Here is a 22,909-nt window from a genome sequence, read left to right on the forward strand (position 1 = left end):
AACAAGGCTCCACCAGAGAAGACCTTCTTGACCACGAATGGACCTTCATAATTGGGTGTCCATTTGCCCCTACGATCGTTTTGAGGAGGAAGGATCCTTTTCAGCACCATATCACCTACGTGATACACCCGAGGTCGTACCTTTCTGTCAAAAGCACGCTTCATTCGTTGCTGGTATAACTGCCCATGACAGATGGCTGCCAGCCTCTTTTCTTCAATCAGACTCAAATCCTCGTACCGGGTCCTTACCCATTCCGCCTCTTGCAATTTCACGTCCATCAGGACTCTCAAGGAGGGAATCTGAACCTCAACCGGTAACACGGCTTCCATTCCATATACCAAAGAGAACGGCGTTGCCCCAGTAGATGTACGCACCGACGCTCGATACCCAGTATACAAACTTCGTACTCAGCCATCATCGTTGGTGCATTCAAATGTTATCTGGGCAACAAAAGGAATGCGGGATCCTTTCGGCATAACCCAAGTAGCACTAATTCCTTCACATTAACCCCATCAGACATCAGAATCCGTTCGGATTCGGGGTCAGGCCCCTCTTCCGGGATCGGTTACTCTCAATCTTTCAATTAGAGCACCTCGAGATGTCCTCATCAGGGAACTCAAACTTCATCGGTTGATAATCCTCAATGGGTTGCGGAGCGATGTAATCAGACAATACACCCCTTGATTGCTTTCTAAGAGTATCACAAATCAGTCATCCTTCTTTTGCACTCTCAAAACCCGTCCGGTCAACGCTGGCTTCTTCTTCAAAAACCTACTTGATTGGATCCATCTTGGAAATCCACAAAGTGGTATGAACCAGCATATACCGTCTCAGTCGGCGAGCAGCCTATGCCAAAGTACATCAAGTTTTCTCGAACAGTGAATGTATTGTTTCACAGTCGGTAAACTTTTTGCCAAGGTAAATTGCATGCTCTTTTCGACAAGACTTGTCATGCTGACCCACTACACCTCGTAGACCCCTCGAAGGCCGTCAAGTACAGATTAACAATTGCTCCTCCCACAGGAGGTATCAGAATCAGAGGTTCCTGCAACTTATTCTTTTATTTTTCAATGCCCCTCGGCAATCATTATTTCACCTGACCGTTTGATCTTTTTTTTTGAATGGGTTCATACGTGGCTGTTAAGTGAGATATGAACCATGACATGTAGTTCAATCTACCTAATAGACCACGAACCTCTTCTTCTGTTTCCGGTTCAGGCATTTCTTGTTTTTTTTTTTTTTTTTTTGCAGGATCAACCTTGATTCCTCTTTTACAATGAACCCCCAACAGCTTACCGGCCCGCACTCTGATAGTGCCCTTATCTGAATTCAACCTCAGTTTGAATTGTCTCAACTGGTCCACTCAGCTTGGCCAGATCTACCAGATGCCCTTCTTCTGTTTTGGGACTTTGCTATCATGTCATCAACATAGCATTCGATTTCATGATGAATCATATCATGAAACAAAGTCACCATGGCTCTCTGATAAGTAGCACCGGCGTTTTGCTTCTCTGGAGGACGATTTTCTCTTCATGGTAGCTTGTGCACAACGACATCGGTATCCGACCTTGACATATTCTGACACGACCAGGCGAAGGTATCCACATGCTCTTTCAACAGGGCTACCATTCTGCTCTCGACTCGCCTCTGAAGCGGCCCCAACTTTCATTTCCTTTCTGACCTCGGCAGTATACCGGTTAACAAGCTTAACTCGCCCTTCGCGCAGCTGAATCACCTTCTCCTCTTATTTCAACAACCTGGCTAATTCCAGCAGATCACAATCTTCTTCGCCTTCTTCTTCGGCATGATAGATCGGTTTGTCGAAGTTATATGAGGTGTAACCAAATTGTTGTCAATGAGACCAGGAGGACTATTGTTTCAAAGTCGGAACGAGACAAAACACAAGGAAAGAAAATGAAAACAAACATTGCCATTTTTATTTGTTTTTAAAACTGTAAAAATAAATGAAAAACAGGGAGCACCGCTTTTAATGTGAAAAACATCCGTTTATTTATGATGCAAAATGTTGCAAAATGAAACACATGAGGTGGCCCTTACAATGAACCATTACGTGTCGGGAAACACGTATGGCTTTCATGCAAATAAAACTGAAAACAAGAAATATTACTCTTCTGAATGAGTGACGGTGCTGATCTGTTAGGCCCTCCAGCTTCCTGGTACGCACGATTTTATCCACGACTCCAGCTCGCGGTCACTGTCAATCTCTTCACCCACTGTACAGGCATGACCTGGATCTAGCATTCCAGCACTGACAAATGTGAACGGTGGACGGCGTCCTCTGTTTTGTCTAGACGATTCTTGATCTGGCTGATAGCCAACCCCGAACATATCCGCCTTCACCACAATGCCTATGATCTTTCCCCAGCCTGGGATCCCTCCATTTCTCACCACTTCCACTGCCTGCTTGTAAGAAGAAATGGACGGCTTTTTCTCTTTCTTAACACCAATGGCATTCTCCGTCCGGACAGCCTCAACTGCCAGACCGGGTGCTTTACATCTTGCATCGTCCATTTCTACTTTCATCATTCTCTGGATCGTTTCCCCAATCACAACACACCCCTTTGTGGCGATGGTTGCACAACATCATCAACACGAGGGAAAGCCCCACCCGTCATCAGAGGTTTTGGAACCACAGACATTGGCATTTTCAACTGATCCTTCTCAGTCACCTCTATCCCTTTCTTGTCCTTCGACATCATTTTTACTTTTACAGGACCATGCCTTGTCACGGGGTTAGCACTATCATCTGTCGTCGGTGCAAAGTTGATTGCCTTAGAATCCACCAAGTCCTGGACCACATGCTTAAAAGCTTTGCGATCCTCAATATGATGTCCGGGTGCCCCAGCATGGAACTCGCACCTGACATTCTCATCATAACTGGCAACTCTCTGATCCGGTTTCCCTGGAACCAATATCCTTGGTTGCACCAACCCAAGATCATTCAACCTTTTAAACAGAGAGGCGTAAGTCACGGGCGGCTTATTGAAATGACGATCTGTCATCCTTCTTCTCACTTGGCCCCCAGCTCTTTGTGTCCTTTGTTGAGGTGGCAGTTGTTGCAGTTGCACAGATTGATTACTAGTAGGGATCGTTACCGTATCAGCATATGGGTGGTAACGATCCTTACCGCGTTCTCTTTTGGCTTGCACACCACTTGCTTCAACCTCCTTCTTGAGCTGACCATTGTCAGGGGGCTTCCTTACCACGGCGCCAGAGGGGTTGTTTACTTCGGATAACGGAACCTTTCCCTGAACTTTCTCCTTGATCATCCAGCCTTCAATCCTTTCCAATCTCTCCGCCATGGCTTTCTGTTCCAAGGCAAGCCCTTGCACAACACTGAACAACTCCCTCATCATCTCTTTTAGTTCAAGAATGTCGGCGTTGGGTGGATCCATCAGTTCGGATTTGCTGAGTCTGGGAGGGTATCTGGGCGGAAAAGCTGTGCGCACCGGTTAGATACTGATACCTACAAAATAGCAAACAGGTTAACATGCATGAATGCAACGTCTATCCATATGAGGAAGATTCCGTCCTTTGATTCTGGTTTCATCGAGACGGATAATATTTTGACATCCACATTCTGACATTTAAGATGTCTCTCAACCAGATTCTCACTCCGTAATACTCCCCATATGGCTAGGCATAGGTTTGATGCAGGTGAATGCAAAATGTGGATGATGCTGATGCGTGAATGCAATGCACTGTGCCATCCTCCAAGTCATCTGATCAACTATTGCACTGAAGCCTGATCTCTGAACTGATCACAACCATCTGAGGTACTGAGCAATCATAAGTCCGACCCAAAGGTTCCGAAATAAACGGAAGTGAAAGATACATCACCATCATCATCAGACAAACTCTGAGCAGATAACCATAAAATCATCTGAATCGGCCCGGGGAATCCTGAAATAAACGGATCCCCACTGATAAATACCACGGACGGAACTCCGGCGTCTCGGAAATAAATCCATAAATCCGACTTATAAATATGACTCTGATCAACAGCTGAGCCATTAGTCACCAACACAGTCACCATCTGTACCTGTAATAAAGATCATCCCCTCCCCGCTCACGGGTGTCATCTAGGCCAGGGTAAGGTCAAGAGAAACGCAGCATAAATAACCTTTCACAGAATATCATCATATACACACCCGAAGTATGTAACGATAATATCCCATCAGGGTCTGAACTGCTCGTGATGTCAATGTTCCGCTAAGTGGCGCATACCACCCGCTTCCCATGAATCACTTATTCCTAGGTTTCCTAGATTTCACTCATAGCCTGGGTATTGGGCCTTTTACCTCGAGTAACTCCCACCCCATCAGAGAGACAACACAGCACAGCCAGATGAACAGATGAATATGAATGAATGCAAACATAAATGCAAACAATAAATGCAAACAATAAATGCAAACAATAAATAAATGAATGCAATAAATGAAACAGCAAAAGCAACCAAACCCTATCCTAGAGAGCGCTAGGACTGACTCGCTTAGGGAAGATGGACCAGCAAGAGGTCAACTTCAAGTCCCCAGCAGAGTCGCCAGCTGTCGCATCCGCGAAAAACAACCGGCGGGCTAAAACAAAACAACACAGAGCCGCCACCGTGCGTTATTTATCCCAAAGAGGGAAAGGAAACGCTCAGAGTAAACCTGGAAAAGCATGGTCTCGCGACCAAAGAGAAAGGGTACGGGAGTCGGTTATGCGAAGGGAAGGTATTAGCACCCCTACGCATCCGTAGTACTCTACGGGATCCACGCTCAAAAGATAGATTAAGGTTGCTAAAACAAACATCACACACACACACACACTGAAAACAACACAGGTGGAAAGAGAGGGAAGAGGGCTCGCTAGGACATCGCATCCTATGCCTACGTATCTCGTCTGGAACGAGAATCAGAGCTACCGTAGTTCGGCTCACGCACGCCGAAACAAACACACGCACAGACGCTGAGACATCAAACAAACACACAAACAGGCAAACATGGAACCCGAATGCCAATCGCTGGACTTACATCAGCTTCCGAACCCGAACAAACCCACACTGGAAACCAGATGCCACTTGATGGACTTATACCGGACTCCAAGCACACAACAAGAGGATACGGACTGCCAATGGCTGGGCTTACATCCGTCTCCTAAAACACACAAGAACAAACAAGCAACAAGCTACTAAGGAGTCGGGAACTCGAGCCTAGCAACTGTCAAGCAAACACACACAAAAAGGAAAAGGGTTTGAAAACAAAAAGGGTGAAAAACAAAAAGGGTGCCCGGAGAGATCTCGTGCGACCTCCTGCCTACGTACCTCATCTGGTATGAGGATCAGGGCAACGTAGTTCCCCTAAACAGGGGAGAAACTTTCTCCTAACCAGAGACTGGGAAATGACAAACTAAAAGGGAGACTGACTCGAGCCTAATAGTTATCATGTATTCCACAATGGTCCTAGGTTGAGTTTTCTATCTACTTGCACAACAGCAAGCTATCCTAACCAGGCAAAGCAAGCATGCAAGCATAATCAGAACAAAGCAAACATTCACAGTTAGCACACACTATATACAGACAAGGTGGGCTCAATCAAGGGTTAAGTTGCAAAAGCAACACAACTGTGTCAGGGTGATGTTAGCTCTTAACCTTAACATTGAGAGTTAGGGTGAAGCAGATGAAATAGGAAGTGAGGGGTGTGCCTCACAGCTCTTATCCCTGGCCAGGGAGAGCTTCAGACAATGAAGTGTGGGTTCAGAAAGTGGGAACCCTTCTACACTTATGACACTGACTCAACTGTACAACTGTACAAGGATCTTGGGTTAATGTCCACAATGCATCAACACCAGTTGTGTGAGCAGAGGGACGACTCAACAGAATAGCAGGAGATGGATTGCACATCTCTTGTATCTGCCAATTGCCTTAATCAAGGTCTTTTCCTGCTTGGGGACAAAAATAAACAATCACAGGCATTGCCTCTTAAGGAGGACTTCAGACAGGTGCCTGGCCAAGTAACAGGCCAGGTCTTCCAGACTACATGGAGAAAAGAAATTCTACCTCAATTGGTTTATACAACCAAGCAACAGCACAAGCAAGTTCAAAAGAACTCAAGCAACTAATGTACCTGAAATCAATCTAGCATGATCAGTACACAACTCAAACAGTTAAACAGACAATTACAAGTTAACAGTTAACTGTACACAAGCAATGCATTAAGCAAAGCATAAGCCAATGCTCAACACAAATGAATTAGAAACCACCTACAAAACAAAATTAATGTTAATCAACATCATCCAAATGAGCAACTTAAACCAAATGCATTAATTCCTCCATTTCATTTGCCTTTTGTCCTGAAACACAACTCAAACATGAGAAGCAAACCCCTAGGACAAAGCCTAGGGTCAAAGAGGAAGCAAAAGTTCAAAACAGAACATGAAATCTATCAAAAATCAAGTTCAATCAAATTAGAATCATGTCCAATTGGTCTCATGTTCATATCATCAACCATTATCATTTCATGAAGCAATTAGGGCAAAGCATGTCATCTAGAAGCTCATTGGACCAAACAGAATGAATCAATTCAAACTCAATCCAAAACAATTCAATAAATCTCCAGAAAATTCATGGCTAAACAGCATTCAATACACAATCATCACACCAAATTTCAGGCCAATTGGATAATGGGAAGCAAGTCAATTAAATTCATCAAGTTAAGGCATGCTCAAACAAGTCCAAACAAGGCACAATATCATGCATCAACTTCAAGCAAGCATAAAACAATGTAGGAACATGATAAATGCACCAAACCAAAACCATGGCAAACTTCAATGTGTCTATAATCACTCCACAAAATTTCAGGTCCATCCAATACATATCCAGAATTTCACAAGACATTTAAGAACATGACTCACAAAAAGTCCACATTTGGTCAAACAGAAAGGAAATTCTCAATCAAATAGGAAACACATCCAAAAATTCCACAAAATTCACATGTGAACCTAACATCCAAGAGAGTCAACATGCAAAAATTCAGCTCATTTCAAGTTCATTTGGCATGGTTATGAAAATCCCTAAGTTGGACATGAAATGGTGTGACACAAATTGTCACACCTAGATTCAAATGATCATATCTCACAATCCAGAAACTCAAAAATCACAAACCACATATCAAAATGCTCCTTAAGGTGTCTAGAATATGCATACAAAATTTCAAGAATTTCCAATTAAGCATCATCATTTTACAAGCCAAACACCAAGCAATGTGCAAGCAAACATATGTTCATACAAACCCTAGCCAAAACAGAAATCCACACATGCACAATTTTTGCAAAAATATCCATTAAATTGAAGAGACTACAAGGATCATGGAACAAAAAATTTCATTCAATTTGGACAATTATTTCATGAGTTATGAATTTTGGAAGCAAGGGAAAAAATAAAAAAATGAAATAAAGCATGTGAAATATGTAGCATATGGTTGAAATAAATGGCAAAGCAAAAAAGAGGAAACGCTTGGGCGAAGGATCGAAGGGAGGTCCATTTTAAAAACGCGCGCGCTAACACTCCCAGCATGAACAGTAGCGAAAATATGGATCTAGCAACACTTTCTGGAAAATTTTCACACGTTCTTCATGTTCATCATATGTTCATAGGTCCAAGAACAAATGTTCACCAAATCACACAAACCTTATATCAATGGAAAGGTCTTTCAATGCACATTCACAATATCACATCCATTAATCCTAATTCATCCTAATTTAAGAGAATCGAATCAAAACATATTTGAGCACAAAACTTCAAATCATCATAACTTCCTTGTTTCTCAACCAAATTTAGTGGTTCAAAGTGCAGAATGATCTACTAAGAAAGATCTACAAGAAGCATCAAACAATTTCAAGAATCATTAAGGTCGAAATCTGACCTTCAAGATGATGACAGTTGTGAATCGCGCGTTTTAGGCCTTGTAACATGAAAACAGAACTTCTATGATGATGTGGAAGATGAATGGAACAAGGTTTGTGTGTTGATTATGCACGATCTTGATGAAATCTCAACTTGCCATTATTGCACCTCACTTTAACAGTCCATGATTTGCTCGAATGTGGATGAATCCTTGCTTGCAAAAGCTTCTACAATGCTTGAAGGTGATGAATCAATGAAGATCTTGGCTAGGTTTGTGAAGAAATTGCAAAAAAGTAAAGATGAAAAGTTGAGAGAATTGTGCAATTTTGGATCTAGATCTGAGATGAATGAATGTTAATCTGATTTTCTGTTATGATTAGCAATATATAGCACAGCTTAATCCATTTTGTTAATCAAGTTTAGCCAAATATGAGTGATTAGTGAAAATGCACTTTTATGCTAAAATGGCCAATTAGCCAATTCACCCTCACTTATGCCAAACCAATGTAACAGTGGATTTTCTTTGTTGCAGCAAGTTTCAAATAACATTGGTGAGCTATTGCAAAAGGAATCATGTGAAAACAAGGCTTATTTCTCAAAATGCACTTTTTCCCTCCAAATTCAAAATTGGTTCACTTAAAAAATGGACTTTTTATGTGATGAGTTTTCATGAAATGTAATGATGGATTATGATAGTACATGTCAAATGGAGTTTGCTCAAAGAAACCTCACTCAATTTGGCCTTGTGAATCAAAAGTTATGCCACTTTGAAATTCAACTTTTTTGGACAATGATCAATCCATAACTTGCCAACCACACATGAGAAATTCATGTTCTTGGACTTTTTGGAAAGGTGAGAGCAAGATCTACAACGTTCATGTTGGACAAAATTTCATTTGAAGCATTTTTGGACATGTAATTTTGAGGAGAAAAACTTTCCATTTTTGGCAAATTTCAATTACAAGTCACTTTCTATTTTTGGAAAGTTTCCATCTGACTTTATTTTCTTCATTCTTGATGTTTGAAATGTCAAATGAAACTTGTTTAGACATGAATGAAGTGTCTCTAACTCTCTCCCACCTCCAAATCCCTCAATTCAGGCACAGTTGACCACAGTTGACTTTTGTTGACTGATAGATGAATTGGCTGTGCATTGATCAACTTGAGCCTCAAACTTCTGATGAAATGGCTCAATGATGAAACCCTAGCTTCCATAAGCTCAATATAATGATATGATGATCCTCATATCCATTGAAAACCTCATCTCCTTCACAAGCCCTGATTGGCCCAATGCAACTGATTAGGGTTGACCAGAGGTCAAAACCCTAATCTCAAGGCATCTGATCAATCTCTTGGTGATGGCAAAACCATGATGATGATGATGTGCCATTTCAACCAAGAGGAAGCTCATCCCCTTGAGAAATCAAGAAACCCTAATTTGAATCACACACCCTCAGATGATTAATGATCCAGTCAATGAAACCCTCAGCTTGAATATCAACCTCCTATCTTCTGACCAAGACTTAGGAGGATAACTTGCACAATGTTGCCACATGATATGCAATATGCAATGACTAATGTCCTAAAGATGATATGCAATATGTTAAGCTAGTCCCAAGAGAGGAGGGCAAATTTTGAGGTGTTACACCGACCTACTAACGATTTATGCAATCCGACTTGTTCGCCTTTTTATACTCGACCTAGAAAAGCTCGGTCTTTGAGAATTCTAAGATGTATAATAATATAAACATAATTATTGAAGATCAAAATATAATCGAAATACAATGTATTAAAAAGTTATATCTCAAAAATGATTTTTATAAAATACTATTTGAAAAATAGTTTCAAAATTAAATAATTTAAAAATATTTAATATCTAATTTTTTTAAATAAAATAATTAAATATCTAAAATAATATTTTAGAATAATTATTAAAAGTAATTTTTTATTAATTTTTTATTTACAATTTTTTTAAAAAGTAAATAATATAAAATCATTTTTTAAAAGCAAAACAAAACAAAACAATCTGACCTTTAATTTCTCTTTTTCAAACTCTAAAGATTCAAAATCCTCTCCGATTAAAGAATATAGTATAATTTTATAGATAGATCATCATGAGATGAAGACCCATACACTTAACTTCAGCCGCTACTTGGAATAAAGTTTCAAACCCAAAAACACAGCTCTCAAAACCTCACCATGCCAATTCACTCATCCAATCACTCCCTTACTTCATACACCACCGTCGTCGTCCTCCTCCTCCTCTTCCTCCAAACTTCAACTCCGATAATCAAAGCCCTCGCCGAAAACTCCCACGTCACCAATTTCCAATCACCAAACCTCTATCCAGAATCCCTAGCGTGGGACCCTTTAAAACAACACTTCCTCGTCGGATCCCTCCGTCACCGCACCATCTCATCAATCTCCGACGCTGGCATAATCGAAACCCTAATCTCCGATACCTCTCTCCCCGAAAACGTCACCGTTGTAGGTATAACAGTCGATACACGCAACAACCGCGTCCTCGCTGTAATCCACGCCGTCAAACCTCTTCCTCCTTTCAACGCTCTCGCCGCCTACGACCTAAAATCCGGCAACCGCCTCTTCCTCTCCCCTCTCCCCACCGATGAAGAAGCCCTCGCAAACAATGTCGATGTTGATTACAACGGCAACGCTTACGTCACGAACTCCATCGGCAACTACATCTGGAAAGTCAACGTGAAAGGAGAAGCTTCAATCTTCTCAAAATCGCCGAGGTTCACCGAACATCCGGTGGACCGCGACACACCGTATAGTTACATCGGGCTCAACGGTATTGCTTACGTCAGCAGCGGGGATTATCTCTTGGTGGTTCAATCCAATACAGGTAAGGTTTTCAAGGTTGATGCGGACGACGGTACAGCCAGGCACGTACTTCTCAACGAGGATCTCACGCGTCCTGATGGCGTCGTTTTTAGAAGGGACGGTGTCGTTTTGGTGGTTTCACCGCAAGCGAATAAGTTGTGGCTTCTGAAGAGTAATAATGGATGGAGGGAGGGTGTGGTTTATGACAAAATTGACCTTGAGAGTGAAGGGTACCCTACTTCGGTTGTTTCGAGAGGGAGGGATAAGATGTATGTGTTGTATGGGTAATTTTTGGAGGGTCTTTTGGGGAATTCAGAGAGGGAAGGTTTTAGAATTGAGGAGGTTTCAGATGGGTCAGCTTGTGAAGCATATGAACAAAAAGATCAATTGATTATTTCTAAGTTTATAGTTTCTATTTCATGGTTATAACTTTTTTTGTTTTTGTTTAGTTGTTATTGTTAGGTTCATAGAATCATAGGCGTGACAATTGTATCATTTTGATGTTTTATACCAAACTCTTATTAAGAGCTTAAGGTGGTTTATAAATTCTAATGCTCTTTATGAACGGGACAAAGGATGATTTACAGCAGTATAGTGAGATATCTTCATGTAATTTAAGAAACATAGGGATAAAAAGAGTAAGAATTGAGAAGAATAAATGAGACCTGTTATAGTATGGTGTTCTATTCCCCTGTTTTGATATGTAATACTCATGTTTTTTTTATTGTTTTTTGTGCTGTAGTGGGATGGAGTCTATGATAAATGAGAATTTATATATTCTGCAGTATGGGGTTTTCATCTCAAGGCTCTAAGAAACTACATTGATGAGGTGATAAGCAAAGATATGATTGTCTCAAAGTGCAATTTTGCCATTCTGATGGTGACCTTTTTAAACTTCTCTACGTGTACAAAGAATGGGAGACTCTGCCTCAAGAGAGGAGGAATAAGTGGTGTTGGGAAAATAGCATCAATGCTAAATCTACGAGGAGATGCCAAGACACAGTTTTCGAGTTAGAATCTTTTCTAGAGCGTGAACATGGCTTTGTTGTTCCAAGTTACTGGCGTTGGGATCCTCATACATCTTCTGTTCATGATAAGAATATGAAAAAGGTTATACTGGCCTCACTTTCTGAAAATGTAGCCATGTTTTCTGGACGCAATCAACTTGGTTATGAAATTGCGCAAACTGGACAACATGTTCAACTGCATCCATCTTCTTCCTTGCTCGTGTTTGCTCAGAAGCCTAGTTGGGTGGTTTTCGGTGACCTTCTCTCAGTGTCTAATGAATATCTGGTCTGTGTTAGTGCTGTTGAGTTTCAATCATTATACGACCTTCAACCCCCTCCCTCGTTTGATGTATCCAAGATGGAAGAACGGAAGTTGCAAACTAAGACATTGACTGGTTTTGGCACTATTCTTCTCAAAAGATTTTGTGTGAAATCCAACAGTAATTTGCTTGGTCATGTTTCACGTATTAGGAAAGCTTGTTTGGATGAAAGAATCTTTGTTGAAGTGAAAGTTGACGAGAATCTCATCCAGTTATATGCCGCTTCACACGATATGAATACAGCTACTATGTTGGTGAGTGATGTTTTAGAATACGAGAAAAAAAGGTTACGCACAGAATGTATGGAAAAATGTTTGTATCACGGGTCTGGTTCTGCACTCACCTATGGCTTTGTTTGGGTCTGGTGCTGAGATAAAGCATCTGGAACTCGAGAAGCATTCCCTGAGTGTTGATGTGTATCACTCAAACATAAATGCAATTGATGACAAGGAGCTCCTGATGTTTTTTGAAAAGAATACCTCAGGTTCTATATGTGCTGTGTACAAGTTCCAAGGAATGGGGAAGGATCCTCCAGATAGAGAAAAGTGGGGCAAGATAACATTTTTGTCCCCTGATGCTGCCAAAAGAGCCGTTGAGCTGGATGGAGACGAGATTTGCGACTCGAACTTGAAAATACTTCCTTCACAATCAGCTATGGGAGGGGATAAAACATTTTATTTCCTGAAGTTAAAGCAAGAATTTTTGGCCTCGCAGACTTAGCAGAGGATTTGGCATAGTTATATGTGATAAAAATGATGTCAATATAGAGTGGTATACACCATTATCACCATGAGAATAACTTATGACACTTTGCATAACTTTCTATATAGTATTCTCATAGCGGGTCAATCCGGTATAAATATTACTCTTAATATTCATACCTATGTTTAAGACTTGATAACTTTTTATCCATGATCCATGAGATGTGATCACCAGTCTACAAACATAATAGTCTCAATGCTTTAATGTTATCCCACTTCACAATGAAGCTCGACTACGGATACTTTAAGAATAGTGTCCTTATGTTTAATGTGCTCTCATGATTAAGTCACACTTAATACATTAAATGGATGATCTATTCCAGGGACTTTATTAATCAACCATAATAAAGAAAATGCCTTTTATTATTATTAATAATTCGATACAAGTACCAAAAGTATTGGCCTCTAGGGCTTACACCAACATCATGTTGCCCCCTGACACCCTTCCAAAGACCGTTTCCGACTTATTCATATACTAGAGTAGAGTCACTATGTGATCAGATCCGACTTGCTTACGTCTTAAACAATGTTCTCCGAGAACCGACCTACTAACGATTTATGCAATCCGACTTGTTCGCCTTTTTATACTCGACCTAGAAAAGCTCGGTCTTTGAGAATTCTAAGATGTATATAATATAAACATAATTATTGAAGATCAAAATATAATCGAAATACAATGTATTAAAAAGTTATATCTCAAAAATGATTTTTATAAAATACTATTTGAAAAATAGTTTCAAAATTAAATAATTTAAAAATATTTAATATCTAATTTTTTAAATAAAATAATTAAATATCTAAAATAATATTTTTAGAATAATTATTAAAAGAATTTTTTATTAATTTTTTTATTTACAATTTTTTTAAAAAAGTAATAATATAAAATCATTTTTTAAAAGCAAAACAAAACAAAACAATCTGACCTTTAATTTCTCTTTTTCAAACTCTAAAGATTCAAAATCCTCTCCGATTAAAGAATATAGTATAATTTTATAGATAGATCATCATGAGATGAAGACCCATACACTTAACTTCAGCCGCTACTTGGAATAAAGTTTCAAACCCAAAAACACAGCTCTCAAAACCTCACCATGCCAATTCACTCATCCAATCACTCCCTTACTTCATACACCACCGTCGTCGTCCTCCTCTCTCTTCCTCCAAACTTCAACTCCGATAATCAAAGCCCTCGCCGAAAACTCCCACGTCACCAATTTCCAATCACCAAACCTCTATCCAGAATCCCTAGCGTGGGACCCTTTAAAACAACACTTCCTCGTCGGATCCCTCCGTCACCGCACCATCTCATCAATCTCCGACGCTGGCATAATCGAAACCCTAATCTCTGATACCTCTCTCCCCGAAAAATGTAGCCATGTTTTTCTGCTGGACGCAATCAACTTGGTTATGAAATTGCGCAAACGGACAACATGTTCAACTCGCATCCATCTTCTTCTCCTGCTCGTGTTTGCTCAGAAGCCTAGTTGGGTGGTTTTCAGTGACCTTCTCTCAGTGTCTAATGAATATCTGGTCTGTGTTAGTGCTGTTGAGTTTCAATCATTATACGACCTTCAACCCCCTCCCTCGTTTGATGTATCCAGATGGAAGAACGGAATTGCAAACTTAGACTTGACTGGTTTTGGCACTATTCTTCTCAAAAGATTTGTGTGAAATCCAACAGTAATTTGCTTGGTCATGTTTCACGTATTAGGAAGCTTGTTTGGATGAAAGAATCTTTGTTGAAGTGAAAGTTGACGAGAATCTCCTCCAGTTATATGCCGCTTCACACGATATGAATACAGCTACTATGTTGGTGAGTGATGTTTTAGAATACGAGAAAAAAAGGTTACGCACAGAATGTATGGAAAAATGTTTGTATCACGGGTCTGGTTCTGCATCACCTATGGCTTTGTTTGGGTCGGTGCTGAGATAAAGCATCTGGACTCGAGAAGCATTCCCTGAGTGTTGATGTGTATCACTCAAACATAAATGCAATTGATGACAAGGAGCTCCTGATGTTTTTTGAAAAGAATACCTCAGGTTGTATATGTGCTGTGTAAAAGTTCCAAGGAATGGGGAAGGATCCTCCAGATAGAGAAAAGTGGGGCAAGATAACATTTTTGTCCCCTGATGCTGCCAAAAGAGCCGTTGAGCTGGATGGAGACGAGATTTGCGACTCGAACTTGAAAATACTTCCTTCACAATCAGCTATGGGAGGGGATAAAACATTTTTATTTCCTGAAGTTAAAGCAAGAGTTTTTTGGCCTCGCAGACTTAGCAGAGGATTTGGCATAGTTATATGTGATAAAAATGATGTCAATATAGAGTGGTATACACCATTATCACCATGAGAATAACTTATGACACTTTGCATAACATTCTATATAGTATTCTCATAGCGGGTCAATCCGGTATAAATATTACTCTTAATATTCATACCTATGTTTAAGACTTGATAACTTTTTATCCATGATCCATGAGATGTGATCACCAGTCTACAAACATAATAGTCTCAATGCTTTAATGTTATCCCACTTCACAATGAAGCTCGACTACGGATACTTTAAGAATAGTGTCCTTATGTTTAATGTGCTCTCATGATTAAGTCACACTTAATACATTAAATGGATGATCTATTCCAGGGACTTTATTAATCAACCATAATAAAGAAAATGCCCTTTTTTATTATAAATAATTCGATACAAGTACCAAAAGTATTGGCCTCTAGGCTTACACCAACATCATGTTGCCCCTGACACCCTTCCAAGACCGTTTCCGACTTATTCATATCCTAGAGTAGAGTCACTATGTGATCAGATCCGACTTGCTTACGTCTTATAACAATGTTCTCCGAGAAACGACCTACTAACGATTTATGCAATCCGACTTGTTCGCCTTTTATACTCGACCTAGAAAAGCTCGGTCTTTGAGAATTCTAAGATGTATAATAATATAAACTAATTAATGAAGATCAAAATATAATCGAAATACAATGTATTAAAAAGTTATATCTCAAAATGATTTTTATAAAATACTATTTGAAAAATAGTTTCAAATTAAATAATTTAAAATATTTAATATCTAATTTTTTTAAATAAAATATTAAATATCTAAAATAATATTTTTAGAATAATTATTAAAGAAATTTTTTATTAATTTTTTTATTTACAATTTTTTAAAAAAGTAAATAATATAAAAATCATTTTTTAAAAGCAAAACAAAACAAACAATTTGACCTTTAATTTCTCTTTTTCAAACTCAAAGATTCAAATCTCTCCGATTAAAGAATATAGTATAATTTTATAGATAGATCATCATGAGATGAAGACCCATACACTTAACTTCAGCCGCTACTTGGAATAAAGTTTTCAACCCAAAAACACGCTCTCAAAACCTCACCATGCCAATTCACTCATCCAATCACTCCCTTACTTCATACACCACCGTCGTCGTCCTCCTCCTCCTCTTCCTCCAAACTTCAACTCCGATAATCAAAGCCCTCGCCGAAAACTCCCACGTCACCAATTTCCAATCACCAAACCTCTATCCAGAATCCCTAGCGTGGGACCCTTTAAAAACAACACTTCCTCGTCGGATCCCTCCGTCACCGCACCATCTCATCAATCTCCGACGCTGGCATAATCGAAACCCTATCTCCGATACCTCTCTCCCCGAAAACGTAACGTTGTAGGTAAATAGTCGATACACGCAACAAACCGCGTCCTCGCTGTAATCCACGCCGTCAAACCTCTTCCTCCTTTCAACGCTCTCCCGCGCCGCCTACGACCTAAAATCCGAGCAACCGCCTCTCCTTCCTCTCCCCTCTCCCCACCGATGAAGAAGCCCTCGCAAACGACGTCGATGTGATTACAACGGCAACGCTTACGTCACGAACTCCATCGGCAACTACATTTGGAAAGTCAACGTGAAAGGAGAAGCTTCAATCTTCTCAAAATCGCCGAGGTTCACCGAACATCCGGTGGACCGCGACACACCGTATAGTTACATCGGGCTCAACGGTATTGCTTACGGTCAGCAGCGGGGATTATCCTTTGTGGTGCAATCCAATACATGTAAGGTTTCAAGGTTGATGCGGACGACGGTACAGCCAGGCAAGTACTTCTCAACGAGGATCTCACGCGTCCTGATGGCGTCGTTTTTAGAAGTGACGGTGTCGTTTTGGTGGTTTCACCGCAAGCGAATAAGTTGTGGCTTCTGAAGAGTAATAATGGATGGGGGAGGGTGTGGTTTATGACAAAATTGACCTTGAGAGTGAAGGGTACCCTACTTCGGTTGTTTCGAGAGGGAGGGATAAGATGTATGTGTTGTATGGGTATTTTTTGGAGGGTCTTTTGGGGAATTCAGAGAGGGAGGGTTTTAGAATTGAGGAGATTATGTCACCAAAGGAGAGTGAGGGAGTGAATGTTTGGCTTTATGTGATGATTGGATTTGGCATGGTGTATTTTGTGTATTGGAGGTTTCAGATGGGTCAGCTTGTGAAGCATATGAACAAAAAGATCAATTGATTATTTCTAAGTTTATAGTTTCTATTTCATGGTTATAACTTTTTTTGTTTTGTTTTGTTGTTATTGTTAGGTTCATAGAATCATAGGAGTGACAATTGTATCATTTGATGTTTTATACCAAACTCTTATTAAGAGTTAAGGTGGTTTATAATTCTAATGCTCTTTATGAACGGGACAAAGGATGATTTGCAGCAGTATAGTGAGATATCTTAATGTAATTTAAGAAACATAGGGATAAAAAGAGTAAGAATTGAGAAGAATAAATGAGACATGTTATAGTATGGTGTTATATTCCCCTAATTTGATATGTAATACTCATGTTTTTTTATTGTTTATTGTGCTGTAGTGGGATGGAGTCTATGATAAATGAGAATTTATAAATTCTGCAGTATGGGGTTTTCATCTCAAGGCTCTAAGAAACTACATTGATGAGGTGATAGGCAAAGATCTGATTGTCTTAAAGTGCAATTTTGTTATTCTGATGGTGACCTTTTTACACTTCTCTCTCTGTACAAAGAATGGGAGGCCCTGCCTCAAGAGAGGAGGAATAAGTGGTGTTGAGAAAATAGCATCAATGCTAAATCTATGAGGAGATGCCAAGACACAGTTTTCGAGTTAGAATCTTTTCTAGAGCGTGAACATGGCTTTGTTATTCCAAGTTACTGGCGTTGGGATCCTCATACACCATCTGTTCATGATAAGAAGAATAAAAAGGTTATACTACTGGCCTCACTTTCTGAAAATGTAGCCATGTTTTCTAGACGCAATCAACTTGGTTATGAAGTAACGCAAACTTGACAACATGTTCAACTGCATCCATCTTCTTCCTTGCTCGTGTTTGCTCAAAAGCCTAGTTGGGTGGTTTTCGGTGACTTTCTCTCAGTGTCTAATGAATATCTGGTCTGTGTTAGTGCTGTTGAGTTTCAATCATTATACGTCCTTTAACCCCCTCCCTTGTTTGATGTATCCAAGATGGAAGAACGGAAGTTGCAAACTAAGATAATGACTGGTTTTGGCACTATTCTTATCAAAAGATTTTGTGTGAAATCCAACAGTAATTTGCTTGGTCATGTTTCACGTATTAGGAAAGCTTCTTTGGATGAAAGAATCTTTGTTGAAGTGAAAGTTGACGAGAATCTCATCCAGTTATATGCCGCTTCACACGATATGAACACAGCTACTATGTTGGTGAGTGATGTTTTAGAATACGAGAAAAAGAGGTTATGCACAGAATGTATGGAAAAATGTTTGTATCACGGGTCTGGTTCTGCATCACCTATGGCTTTGTTTGGGTCTGGTGCTGAGATAAAGCATCTGGAACTCGAGAAGCATTCCCTGAGTGTTGATGTGTATCACTCAAACATAAATGCAATTGATGACAAGGAGCTCTTGATGTTTTTTGAAAAGAAAACCTCAGGTTCTATATGTGCTGTGTACAAGTTCCAAGGAATGGGGAAGGATCCTCCAGATAGAGAAAAGTTGGGGCAAGATAACATTTTTGTCCCCTGATGCTGCCAAAAGAGCCGTTGAGCTGGATGGAGACGAGTTTTGCGGCTCGAACTTGAAAATACTTCCTTCACAATCAGCTATGGGAGGGGATAAAACTTTTTATTTCCTGAAGTTAAGGCAAGAATTTTTTGGCCTCGCAGACTTAGCAGAGGATTTGGCATAGTTATATGTGATAAAAATGATGTCAATATAGAGTGGTATACACCATTATCACCATGAGAATAACTTATGACACTTTGCATAACTTTCTATATAGTATTCTCATAGCGGGTCAATCCGGTATAAATATTACTCTTAATATTCATACCTATGTTTAAGACTTGATAACTTTTTATCCATGATACATGAGATGTGATCACCAGTCTACAAACATAATAGTCTCAATGCTTTAATGTTATCCCACTTCACAATAAAGCTCGACTACGAATACTTTAAAAATAGTGTCCTTATGTTTAATGTGCTCTCATGATTAAGTCACACTTAATACATTAAACGGACTATCTATTCCAGGGACTTTATTAATCAACCATAATAAAGAAAATGCCTTTTATATTATTAATAATTCGATACAAGTACCAAAAGTATTGGCCTCTAGGGCTTACACCAACATCATGTTGCCCCCTGACACCCTTCCAGAGACCGTTTCCGACTTATTCATATACTAGAGTAGAGTCACTATGTGATTAGATCCGACTTGCTTACGTCTTGTAACAATGTTCTCTGAGAATCGACCTACTAACGATTTATGCAATCCGACTTGTTCGCCTTTTTATACTCGACCTAGAAAAGCTCGGTCTTTGAGAATTCTAAGATGTATAATAATATAAACATAATTATTGAAGATCAAAATATAATCGAAATACAATGTATTAAAAAGTTATATCTCAAAAATGATTTTTATAAAATACAATTTGAAAAATAGTTTCTAAATTAAATAATTTAAAAATATTTAATATCTAATTTTTTTAAATAAAATAATTAAATACCTAAAATAATATTTTTAGAATAATTATTAAAAGTAATTTTTTGTTAATTTTTTTTATTTACAATTTTTTTTAAAAAAATAAATAGTATAAAAATCATTTTTTAAACGCAAAACAAAACAAAACAATCTGACCTTTAATTCTCTTTTTCAAACTCTAAAGATTCAAATCCTCTCCGATTAAAGAATATAGTATAATTTTATAGATAGATCATCATGAGATGAAGACCCACTTAACTTAACTTCAGCCGCTACTTGGAATAAAGTTTCAAACCCAAAAACACAGCTCTCAAAACCTCACCATGCCAATTCACTCATCCAATCACTCCCTTACTTCATACACCACCGTCGTCGTCATCGTCCTCCTCTTCCTCCAAACTTCAACTCCAATAATCAAAGCCCTCGCCGAAAACTCCCACGTCATCAATTTCCAATCACCAAACCTCTATCCAGAATCCCTAGCGTGGGACCCTTTAAAACAACACTTCCTCGTCGGATCCCTCCGTCACCGCACCATCTCATCAATCTCCGACGCTGGCATAATCGAAACCCTAATCTCTGATACCTCTCTCCCCGAAAACGTCACTGTTGTAGGTATAACAGTCGATTCACGCAACAACCGCGTCCTCGCTGTAATCCACGCCGTCAAACCTCTTCCTCCTTTCAACGCTCTCGCCACCTACGACCTAAAATCCGGCAACCGCCTCTTCCTCTCCCCTCTCCCCACCGATGAAGAAGCCCTCACAAACAACGTCGCTGTTGATTACAACGGCAACGCTTACGTCACAAACTCCATCGGCAACTACATCTGGAAAGTCAACGTGAAAGGAGAAGCTTCAATCTTCTCAAAATCGCCGAGGTTCACCGAACATCCGGTGGACCGCGACACACCGTATAGTTACATCGGGCTCAACGGTATTGCTTACGTCAACAGCGGGGATTATCTCTTGGTGGTGCAATCCAATACAGGTAAGGCTTTCAAGGTTGATGCGGACGACGGTACAGCCAGGCACGTACTTCTCAACGAGGATCTCACGCGTCCTGATGGCGTCGTTTTTAGAAGTGACAATGTCGTTTTGGTGGTTTCACAATGAAGAGAATAAGTTGTGGCTTCTGAAGAGTAATAATGGATGGGGGAGGTGTGGTTTATGACAAAATTGACCTTGAGAGTGAAGGGTACCCTACTTCGGTTGTTTCGAGAGGGAGGGATAAGATGTATGTGTTGTATGGGTATTTTTTGGAGGGTCTTTTGGGGAATTCAGAGAGGGAGGGTTTTAGAATTGAGGAGATTATGTCACCAAAGGAGTGTGAGGGAGAGAATGTTTGGCTTTATGTGATGATTGGATTTGGCATGGTGTATTTTGTGTATTGGAGGTTTCAGATGGGTCAGCTTGTGAAGCATATGAACAAAAAGATCAATTGATTATTTCTAAGTTTATAGTTTCTATTTCATGGTTATAACTTTTTTGTTTTGTTTTTTTGTTATTGTTAGGTTCATAGAATCATAGGAGTGACAATTGTATCATTTTGATGTTTTATACCAAACTCTTATTAAGAGCTTAAGGTGGTTTATAAATTCTAATGCTCTTTATGAATGGTACACAGGATGATTTGCAGCAGTATAGTGAGATATCTTAATGTAATTTAAGAAACATAGGGATAAAAAGAGTAAGAATTGAGAAGAATAAATGAGACATGTTATAGTATGGTGTTATATTCCCCTGTTTTGATATGTAATACTCATGTTTTTTTTATTGTTTTTTGTGCTGTAGTGGGATGGAGTCTATGATAAATGAGAATTTATAAATTCTGCAGTTATGGGTTTTCATCTCAAGCCTCTAAGAAACTATATTGATGAGGTGATAAGCAAAGATCTGATTGTCTCAAAGTGCAATTTTGTCATTCTGATGGTGACCTTTTTACACTTCTCTCTGTGTACAAAGAATGGGAGGCTCTGCCTCAAGAGAGGAGGAATAAGTGGTGTTGGGAAAATAGCATCAATGCTAAATCTATGAGGAGATGCCAAGACACAGTTTTCGAGTTAGAATCTTTTCTAGAGCGTGAACATGGCTTTGTTGTTCCAAGTTACTGGCGTTGGGATCCTCATACACCTTCTGTTCATGATAAGAATATGAAAAAGGTTATACTGGCCTCACTTTCTGAAAATGTAGCCATGTTTTCTGGACGCAATCAACATGGTTATGAAGTAGCGCAAACTGGACAACATGTTCAATTGCATCCATATTCTTCCTTGCTCGTGTTTGCTCAAAAGCCTAGTTGGGTGGTTTTCGGTTACCTTCTCTCAGTGTCTAATGAATATCTGGTCTGTGTTAGTGCTGTTGAGTTTCAATCATTATACGATCTTCAACCCCCTCCCTCGTTTGATGTATCCAAGATGGAAGAACGGAAGTTGCAAACTAACACATTGACTGGTTTTGGCACTATTCTTCTCAAAAGATTTTGTGGGAAATCCAACAGTAATTTGCTTGGTCATGTTTCACGTATTAGGAAAGCTTGTTTGGATGAAAGAATCTTTGTTGAAGTGAAAGTTGACGAGAATCTCATCTAATTATATGTCGCTTCACACGATATGAATACAGCTACTATGTTGGTGAATGATGTTTTAGAATAGGAGAAAAAGAGGTTACGCACAAAATGTATGGAAAAATGTTTGTATCACGGGTCTGGTTCTGCATCACCTATGGCTTTGTTTGGGTCTGGTGCTGAGATAAAGCATCTGGAACTCGAGAAGCATTCCCTGAGTGTTGATGTGTATCACTCAAACATAAATGCAATTGATGACACGGAGCTCCTGATGTTTTTTGAAAAGAATACCTCAGGTTCTATATGTGCTGTGTACAAGTTCCAAGGAATGGGGAAGGATCCTCCAGATAGAGAAAAGTGGGGCAAGATAACATTTTTGTCCCCTGATGCTGCCAAAAGAGCCGTTGAGCTGGATGGAGACGAGTTTTGCGGCTCGAACTTGAAAATACTTCCTTCACAATCAGCTATGGGAGGGGATAAAACATTTTTATTTCCTGAAGTTAAAGCAAG

The 22,909-nt window shown here is 39.5% G+C and overlaps 1 long non-coding RNA gene across 1 annotated transcript; it reads right to left on the reverse strand.

Annotated features, from left to right (window-relative positions):
- Positions 1–12,442: 12,442 nt before the first annotated feature.
- Positions 12,443–22,879, reverse strand: LOC127085086 (uncharacterized). Its single transcript, XR_007788922.1, has 2 exons — positions 22,691–22,879; positions 12,443–12,556 (listed from the first exon to the last, which is right to left on the reverse strand). It is a non-coding gene; the product is annotated as an uncharacterized LOC127085086 (long non-coding RNA).
- Between the last annotated feature and the right edge of the window lie 30 nt (positions 22,880–22,909).

The sequence above is a fragment of the Lathyrus oleraceus genome, chromosome 5 (assembly GCF_024323335.1).
Source record: "Lathyrus oleraceus cultivar Zhongwan6 chromosome 5, CAAS_Psat_ZW6_1.0, whole genome shotgun sequence".
Taxonomy (NCBI): domain Eukaryota; kingdom Viridiplantae; phylum Streptophyta; class Magnoliopsida; order Fabales; family Fabaceae; genus Lathyrus; species Lathyrus oleraceus.